We start from the raw sequence: 7,971 nt of genomic DNA, 5'->3' as shown, positions 1-7,971 counted from the left end.
TACCACTGGAAGGAGATGGTCTGTCTAAAAATGTATCTTTAATAAGCTATTATTTTAGAATTATCATTATGTTTCTTTTAGAACAAAAATAATTGCTTCCAAAAGGTACAGGTTGTGAGCAACATAACAGAAAGTTTATTAGCATTTAAAAATCTTGCACTTCTCTAAACTTGGATGGTTGGGGAAAAAACGATTCAGATGTCAGAAGTCATTTCTGCAGTATTTCCCTCTACAAGTTAAGAGATCCATAAACTGAAGAGCAAAGGTGATGTACAATAAACAGAAGTTGATATTGTAAACACAAATATATTATTGCTTAATGAGATTTAGCTGTGGTCTACTACATATGTTCTCTTACAGGTTAGAGGCTTATGATGTAGACTGTATTTCAGACCAGAACATTATTTTTGTTGTTGTTGTTTCCTTTTTTATTTCTTTCTAAATTTGTGAGCATGTTTGATAAAGAGGTTCTTCAATAGGGCTTCCCCCGTTTGGAGAGAGTGAAAAATCCTTTTATGCTGCTGCTTTCCCTGTTCCCTGTGATTGACTGATGATGATTTCATTTGCCGTTTCTTTTTCTTTAGTTCCCATCAGTGTGAAAAAGATGTTGAAAGATGCCCCTAGGTACATCATAATTGTTTACCATCAACCATTTGCCTTCAGGTTTCTGTACTTGTCCATATTAAATAAATGTTTGGAAAAGCAAACTTACCATTCTGATTTTGTACTGTAACTTTCCTAGCTAGATTTAGCATCCTTCATTATCATCTACCAAACATGCCTCTAGCTTTTCATTTGAATCCAATGATGCTTGCTCAAGGAAAAAATAAATGAAGCTACCACTTGCAGCAGCTTTGAAATAATTTGGCTTATGTTGTATAGGGCTTCTTTGCGATTTTCAAGAGAAGTAAACAACATGCTACAAAGGGAATAACTAGCTAGATTTTATTTTTCATCCTCTTTTTAGAGTGGATGGAAAACTCATACATTCTTACCTGAGTGTTCTTTGCTACACCATAAGAACTAGCTTAAATTATTACATTTCTTTCTTTTTTCTATTGTTTGACCTAAATGACACAGAGTGATATCTTAAGTGTCTGCATTTGGGTTTATTTCACATTGAACATTCTGTCCAAGAACATTACAAAACTCTTTGCATATTGATCTTCAGCTTTTGAATCCTGCAATGAGAACAAAATGGGCTCATTCTACCCCATTCCAGGATACACAGCTCCTAAGTCTGAGTAGGTAACAAAATAACCTGTTTGCAGTAAATATGTGTTTTGTGAATAGTTCATAAAGATGCCTGAAGAGAGAAATAAAAACACATTGTGATGAAAACATCTGTTCATTCCATACTAAAGCTACCTCATTCTCTCCAGGAACTGTCTGAAGGCCAGATTAGTTCATGTCTTGATATTCAGACAAGTTCATAGAGCAAAATTATGAGGCCAACTAAGCTCTAGATTTCAAGAGTACACCAATAAGTACTCTGTAAAGGCAAAGCAGCTGCCAGTGAATACTTCTCAGTGTACTACAATACGTCATTGCTGTCAGTGCTGAGTTGGTACAAAGTGCAAAACCAAGGCAAAGCCAATCAGGATATCTACTCAAAAAAGGAACGATGGAGTATAATGAAAGAAATGGTCTCTCATCATTGGAAGACAAATGTACAAGTCAGAAATAATTTCAAACTTCTAGTTTGCAGTTAATGTGATGTAAAGTATTTGGTATGTGTTAAAAAAGAAAATGAAAAGACATAGGAAAGTATCCAGTTCAGAAGGTATTTCTTCGGCCAATGAGTTCAAGCCTATTCCCAACTTTCTCTTCTACCAGTTTTAGGTTATTTGGTCTTGAGTTGAGATCCTTGATAGATTTAAGATTAAGTTTTGTGAAAGGTTATAAGTATGGATGTATTTTCATTCTTCTTTGTGAAGGTATCAAATTTGATCAGCACAATTTTTTAAAAATGCTACCTTTTCTTCACTATGTAATTTTGGCTTCTTTCTTTAAAAAAACATGTGTCCATAGGTGTGTGAATTATGTCTTTATCTTCAATTTGATTCAATTAACCAACATGTCTACTTTTGTGCCAGTACCATGCTATTTTATTAGAAGAGTTCTGTAGTACAAACTGAAATTGGGGAAAGTGATACCTCCCAGAGTTCTTTTATTATTTAGCATTGTTTTAGCTATTCCCTCTTTTTGTTTTTCCATTTGAAGCTAAAAATTATCCCTCCAATTTTTGTAAAAAATTTGTTGATATTTTACTGGTGGTTGTGTGTAGATTATAGAGATTATTTTGACTGGATGACTATTTCACAATATTAATCATACTAATTCTCAAAAACATAGGCAATTGATAATTCCACATTACCAAAAGACAAAAAATGGGGGAGGAACTCACACACTATACCACAAACAACAACAAATCCAAGACTAACAAGAATCAATAATCAGTGGTCATTAATATCCCTTAATATCAATAGTTTTAACTCACCTATAAAAAGACACAGGCTAACAGAATGGATATGAAGACAGAATCTATCCTTCTGCATATAAGGAACACACCTCAACCTCAAAAACAGATGTTACCTCAGTGTACAGGATTGGGAAAAGATTTTCCAATCAAACTGACCTAAGAAACAAGCTGGTGTAGCTATCTTAATATCTAACGAATTAGACTTCAAACTAAAATTAATCAGACTAGATAAAGAGGTCATTTCATATTCATCACAGGAAAATCCATCAGAATGAAGTCTCAATTCTGAACATTTATGCCCCAAATACAAAGACACCAACATTTGTAAAAGAAACATTACTAAAACTCAAATCACACATAAAATCCCATACATTTATAGGTGGATACTTCAACACCCCACTCTCACCATGGGGAGGACTACCAGACATAAACTTCACCAAGAAATAAAGGAACTAACACAAGTTATGACACATTTGGGTTTAATAGACATCTATAGAACATTCTATCCAAACAGAAAAGAATATACATTCTTCTCAGCACCACATAGAACCTTCTCTAAATTCAGCCAAATACTTGGCAATAAAGCAAGCTTCAACAGATGCAAAAAATTGGAATAATCCCCGTATCTTATCACATCACCATGGTTTAAAGTTAGAATTCAACATTAACACAAATTACAGAAAGCCTACAATCTCATGGAAATTGAACAATGCTCAATTGCAGCACTCCTGGGTCAAGGAAGAAAAATGTTAAAGACTTCCTAGAATTCAATCAAAATGAAAGAACAACATACCCAAACTTATGGGAAACTTTGAAAGCAGCGCTAAGTAGAAAGTTCATAGCACTAAGTGTCTACATAAAGAAATTGGAGAATAGTCAGACAAGAGGCTTAACAGCACACCTGAAAACTCTAGAACAAAATGAAGCAAACTCACCTGGGAGGAACAGAGGCCAGGAAATAATCAAACTGAGGGTTGAAACCAATAAGTAGAAACAAAGAAAACAATACAAAGAATCAATGAAACAAAGAGTTAGTTCTTTGAGAAAATCAACAAGATACACAACCCTTTATCAAAATTAACCAAAGGTAAATACAGAATATGCAAATTAAGAAAATAAGAAATGAAAGTGGACATAATAATGGGCAATGAGGATATTCAAAGAATAATCAGGTCATACTTTGAAAACATGTACTTCAAAAAATTCAAAAAATTAAAGGAAATGTACAATGTTCTGGATAAGTATCACTTACAAAAGTTAAATCATTATCAGATAAGCAATTTAGATATACCACAAATGAAGTAGAAGCAGTCATCAAAAGTCTTCACCCACCCTGGCCCCCCAAAAAGCCCAGGGCCAGATGGATTCAGTGCAGAATTCTACCAGAAGTTCAAAGAAGAGTGAATACCAATACTTGTCAAATTGATCCACACAATAAAAGCAGAATGGTCATTACCAAAATCTTTTTAGGAAGCTACAAATATATTGGTTTCCAAATCACCCAAAGACACAGCTAAGAAAGAGAACTACAGACCAATCTCCCTCAAGAACATTGATGCAAATATCCTCAATAAAATGCTGGCAAATTGAATGCAAGAACACATAAGAAAAATCATCCATGATAAAGTAGGTGTCATTCCAAAGATGCAAGGATGGTTCAATATACAAAATTATGTTAATGTAATCCACCATATAAATGAACTGAAAAAGAAAAACCACATGACCATCTCAATAGATACTGAAAAAGTCTCTGAGTAAATCCAACACCACTTCATGATAAAGGTCTTGGAGAGATCAGGTATAAAAGGGACATACCTACACATAATAAAGGCAATATATGGCAATCAAACTAAAGAGAAACTCAATGTGATTCATCTAAAATCAGGAACAAGACAAGGCTGTCCACTTTTTCTATAGTTCTTCAGTACTGTACTTGAATTTCTACTTAGAGCAATAAGACAACAAAACAATATGAAGGGAATACAAATTGGAAAGGAAGAAGTCAAACTATCACTATTTGCAGATGATATGATCGTTTATATAAGTAACCCGAAAAGTTTTATCTGGGCACTCCTACATCTGATAAACATCTTCAGCAAAGTGACAGGATACAAGATTAGTTAAAAAAATCTGTAGTCCTCATACATACATACATACATATATATGTATGATAATTGGTTTGAGAAAGAAACCAGAAAACATCATCCTTCACAAGAACAACAAACAACATAAAAAATCTTGGGGTAATTCTGACCAAAGAACTGAAAAACATGTATGACAAGAAATATAGATCTTCAGAGAATGAAATTAAAGCAGATAGCAGAAAACGGAAAGTCTCCCATGCACTTGAGCACTTGGAGAGGTGGGATCAACATAGTAAAAATGGCAACTTTATCAAAAACAATCTACAAATTGAATGTAATCCTCACTAAAATCTCAGCGCAATTATTCATAGACCTTGATAGAACAATACTTAACTTTTATGGAAAAACCAATACCTAGGATAGCCAAAACAACTCTGTACAGTAAAGGAATTTCCAGAGGCATCACTGTCCCCAACTTCAAGCTCTATTATAGAGCTGTAGTCCTGAAAACAGTTTGGTATTGACAAAAACCAAACAGGTTGAAGAAAGGAATCAAATTGATAACCCTGATACTAATCCACAAATCTACAGACACCTGAAGGGTGATGATCAAATGGGTCAAGACCATGCTGTAGAAGCCAACAAAAACTGCTGATCTGAGCAATTAGTTGTTCACAGACCCCAATCTGACAACCGAGGAAGCAACAAAAGACTGAACCAGATCCCCTGGAAGTCTGTGTCAGTTGCGGGCTTGTGCAGTCTCTGGGGCCTCTGGCAGTCGAACACGTATTTATCTCTAGTGCACGAATGGGCTTTGGGAGCCCATTCCCTATGGGGTAATAGTCTTAGCCTAGATACATGGGGGAAGGCCTAGGTCCTGCCCTGAATGATGTGACAATCTTTGTTGATCCCTCGTGGGAGGGCTCACCCTTCCTGAGGAGAGGATTGCATTGTGACAGGGGACTGGTGGGTGGTGTGGGAGGAGGGGACCAAGAGAGAACTGAGTTCTGTCTGTAAAATACGATTGTTTCTAAATTAAATAGGAATGTGTTAAAAGATGACGGATAAATTTTGATGTGTTCTTAGGCACAGTTTAAAGTATTTTATTGATATTTTTTTCGTCTGTGTTCATAAGGGTTATTGCTCTATAATTTGTTTATTTTTGTTGGGTATTTGTATGATTTATATATCATGGTTTTGTGTTCCCATTGACAGAATTAGGGAATATTTCTCCAGTCTCCATTTGGAAAAAATAATTTGAGTAGTATTGGTGTTAATTCCTCTTTGAGTACCTAGTAGAATTCTGCACTGATTGAAGCTGGCCTTTGGCTTTCTTGAGTCTTTCGATATTTAATCACAGTTTATATTTCAGTAGGGATTATGGGTCCTGTTTCAGTTGGTTATTTCATCTTTATTTAAAGTTATTAGGTCATATTTTAATAAGACATTTACTGATTTTTTATATTTTCAGTATGATTGAATACATAGTTTGGATCTTATTTCTTAATCTGTTATGTGACTAAGAGATTGTCAATATTGTTGATTTTCTCAAAACAACTCTTAATTCAATAGATCTTTTGTATATTGTTCTTTACAAACATGCACCACACACACACACACACACACACACACATTGTTGTTCTATTTCATCGATTTCCGTGGCAACTTTTTTTTAAATTTAAATTATAACCAAGCTTGTTTCATATGTTAATCCCAGCTTCCTCTCCCTCTACTCATGCCCTGCTCCCTACAACAGGTCTCCCCAACCCCCCACCCAATCTCTACTCAGATCTCCAGGGAGGGTAAGATCTTCCATGGATGATATCTAGAGTCTGTCATTTCATCCAGGGCAGGGTCTAGGCCCTCCCCCAAGAGTCCAGGCTGAGAGAGCATCCCTCATTGTGGGATGGGTCCATTTGTATGCTAGGGATAAATACTGATCTACTACCCAAGGTCCAATTATTTCTTGCTATTTACTTTTTCTGATCATCGTTTCCTGTTTTTCTAAAGCTATCAGGTGTGTTGTTAAGATAGGCTGAATGAAAAGCAATTCGTTGCTCTTGTAATAAGCATAACTTGAAAGTTCATATATAAATATTTGTTTATATATGATTTTATTTCCTGTGGGCCAGTACCTAAGAAGAAAGTCCCTATATGTGATGGTGTGAGTGAAAATGGCCCCCATAGGCATACAGGAAGTTGCACTATTAGGAAGTGTGGTCTTGTTGGTATAGGTGTGGCCTTGTTGAAGGAAGTGCATTTTAGTTTACTTCCCACTGATGATACAGATGTAGAATTCTCAGCTCCTTCTTTAACCCCATGTCTGCCTGCACACCATCATTCTTCCTGCTTTGATGAAACTGAAACCAGTCTTAATTAAGTGGTTTTCTTTATAGAGCTGTTGTCATGGTGTCTCTTCATAGAAATAAAACCCTAAGACAATATGCAGTTTGGTCAGAGAATGCTTCTGTTTTAGGAAAATGTTATCTGCTTTCCATTTGCTATATTCTTCCATGAGAAAATGAGGATTCCAATTTCTGGGTATATTCCTCAATAGTAGGAGTATAGTCAGGCTTTTAAACTTTAGCAGTTTGAATGATGGTGTATGTAATGTATTTTATTTTTATTTTTCGTAGTGACTAATTATGTTGGACATCATCCTATACACTTATTTTTCCTTCCCTTGCTATTATCTATGGTGAACATTCTGTTGAGATCTTTTGTTCATTTATTTTTCTCTTTCTTATTTACACTAGAATATTCTTTATATATGTTGTATCCAAGTCATTTACTAAATATGTAATTCATAAATATTTGGGGGCTGTTACTTACTTTTTATCATTAATGACTTTTGAAGAGACACGTTTTTAAATTTTGAGTTCAAGATTAATTCATTTTTTCTGAATTGAGGTTTTCTCATTGTTTCTGAGAAGTCTTTGCTGATAATGTTTTTTTAGGTGTCTTTGATTTTTTGGTTTAAACTATAGATGCACAATCTATTTTGTATGAAGTGTATTTCATAAGGCAGATAACTTGCCTCTTGTTAGCTGCAAGAATTTTATTTCATTTTAAATTTTATTTTGTTATTTTACATGTTTGAGTGTTTTGCCTACATGTATGTCTGTGTATCATATATGTGCAGTGTCATAAGAATCCAGAAGATAGTATTTAATCCATTGGAACTGGAGTTACAGAAAGTTGTTGACTTCCATGTGAGTGCTGAGAGTCAATTTCAGGTTCCCTGCAAGAGCAGCTGATGCTCTCAGTCACTAAGTCATCTGGGTAGGTTTCTGTTGGTAGAATTTTATGTGAAGTCTGGATAGATACTTTTCAAATGCTTTTTTATGTCTTTTGAGTATTAGTTTTTCCTCCTTTTTGTTCTGATGTAATGAAATACATTTACTT

Source organism: Mesocricetus auratus, unplaced genomic scaffold, assembly GCF_017639785.1.
Source record: "Mesocricetus auratus isolate SY011 unplaced genomic scaffold, BCM_Maur_2.0 Super-Scaffold_15014, whole genome shotgun sequence".
Taxonomy (NCBI): Eukaryota; Metazoa; Chordata; class Mammalia; order Rodentia; family Cricetidae; genus Mesocricetus; species Mesocricetus auratus.
This window is presented reverse-complemented; position numbering follows the sequence as displayed.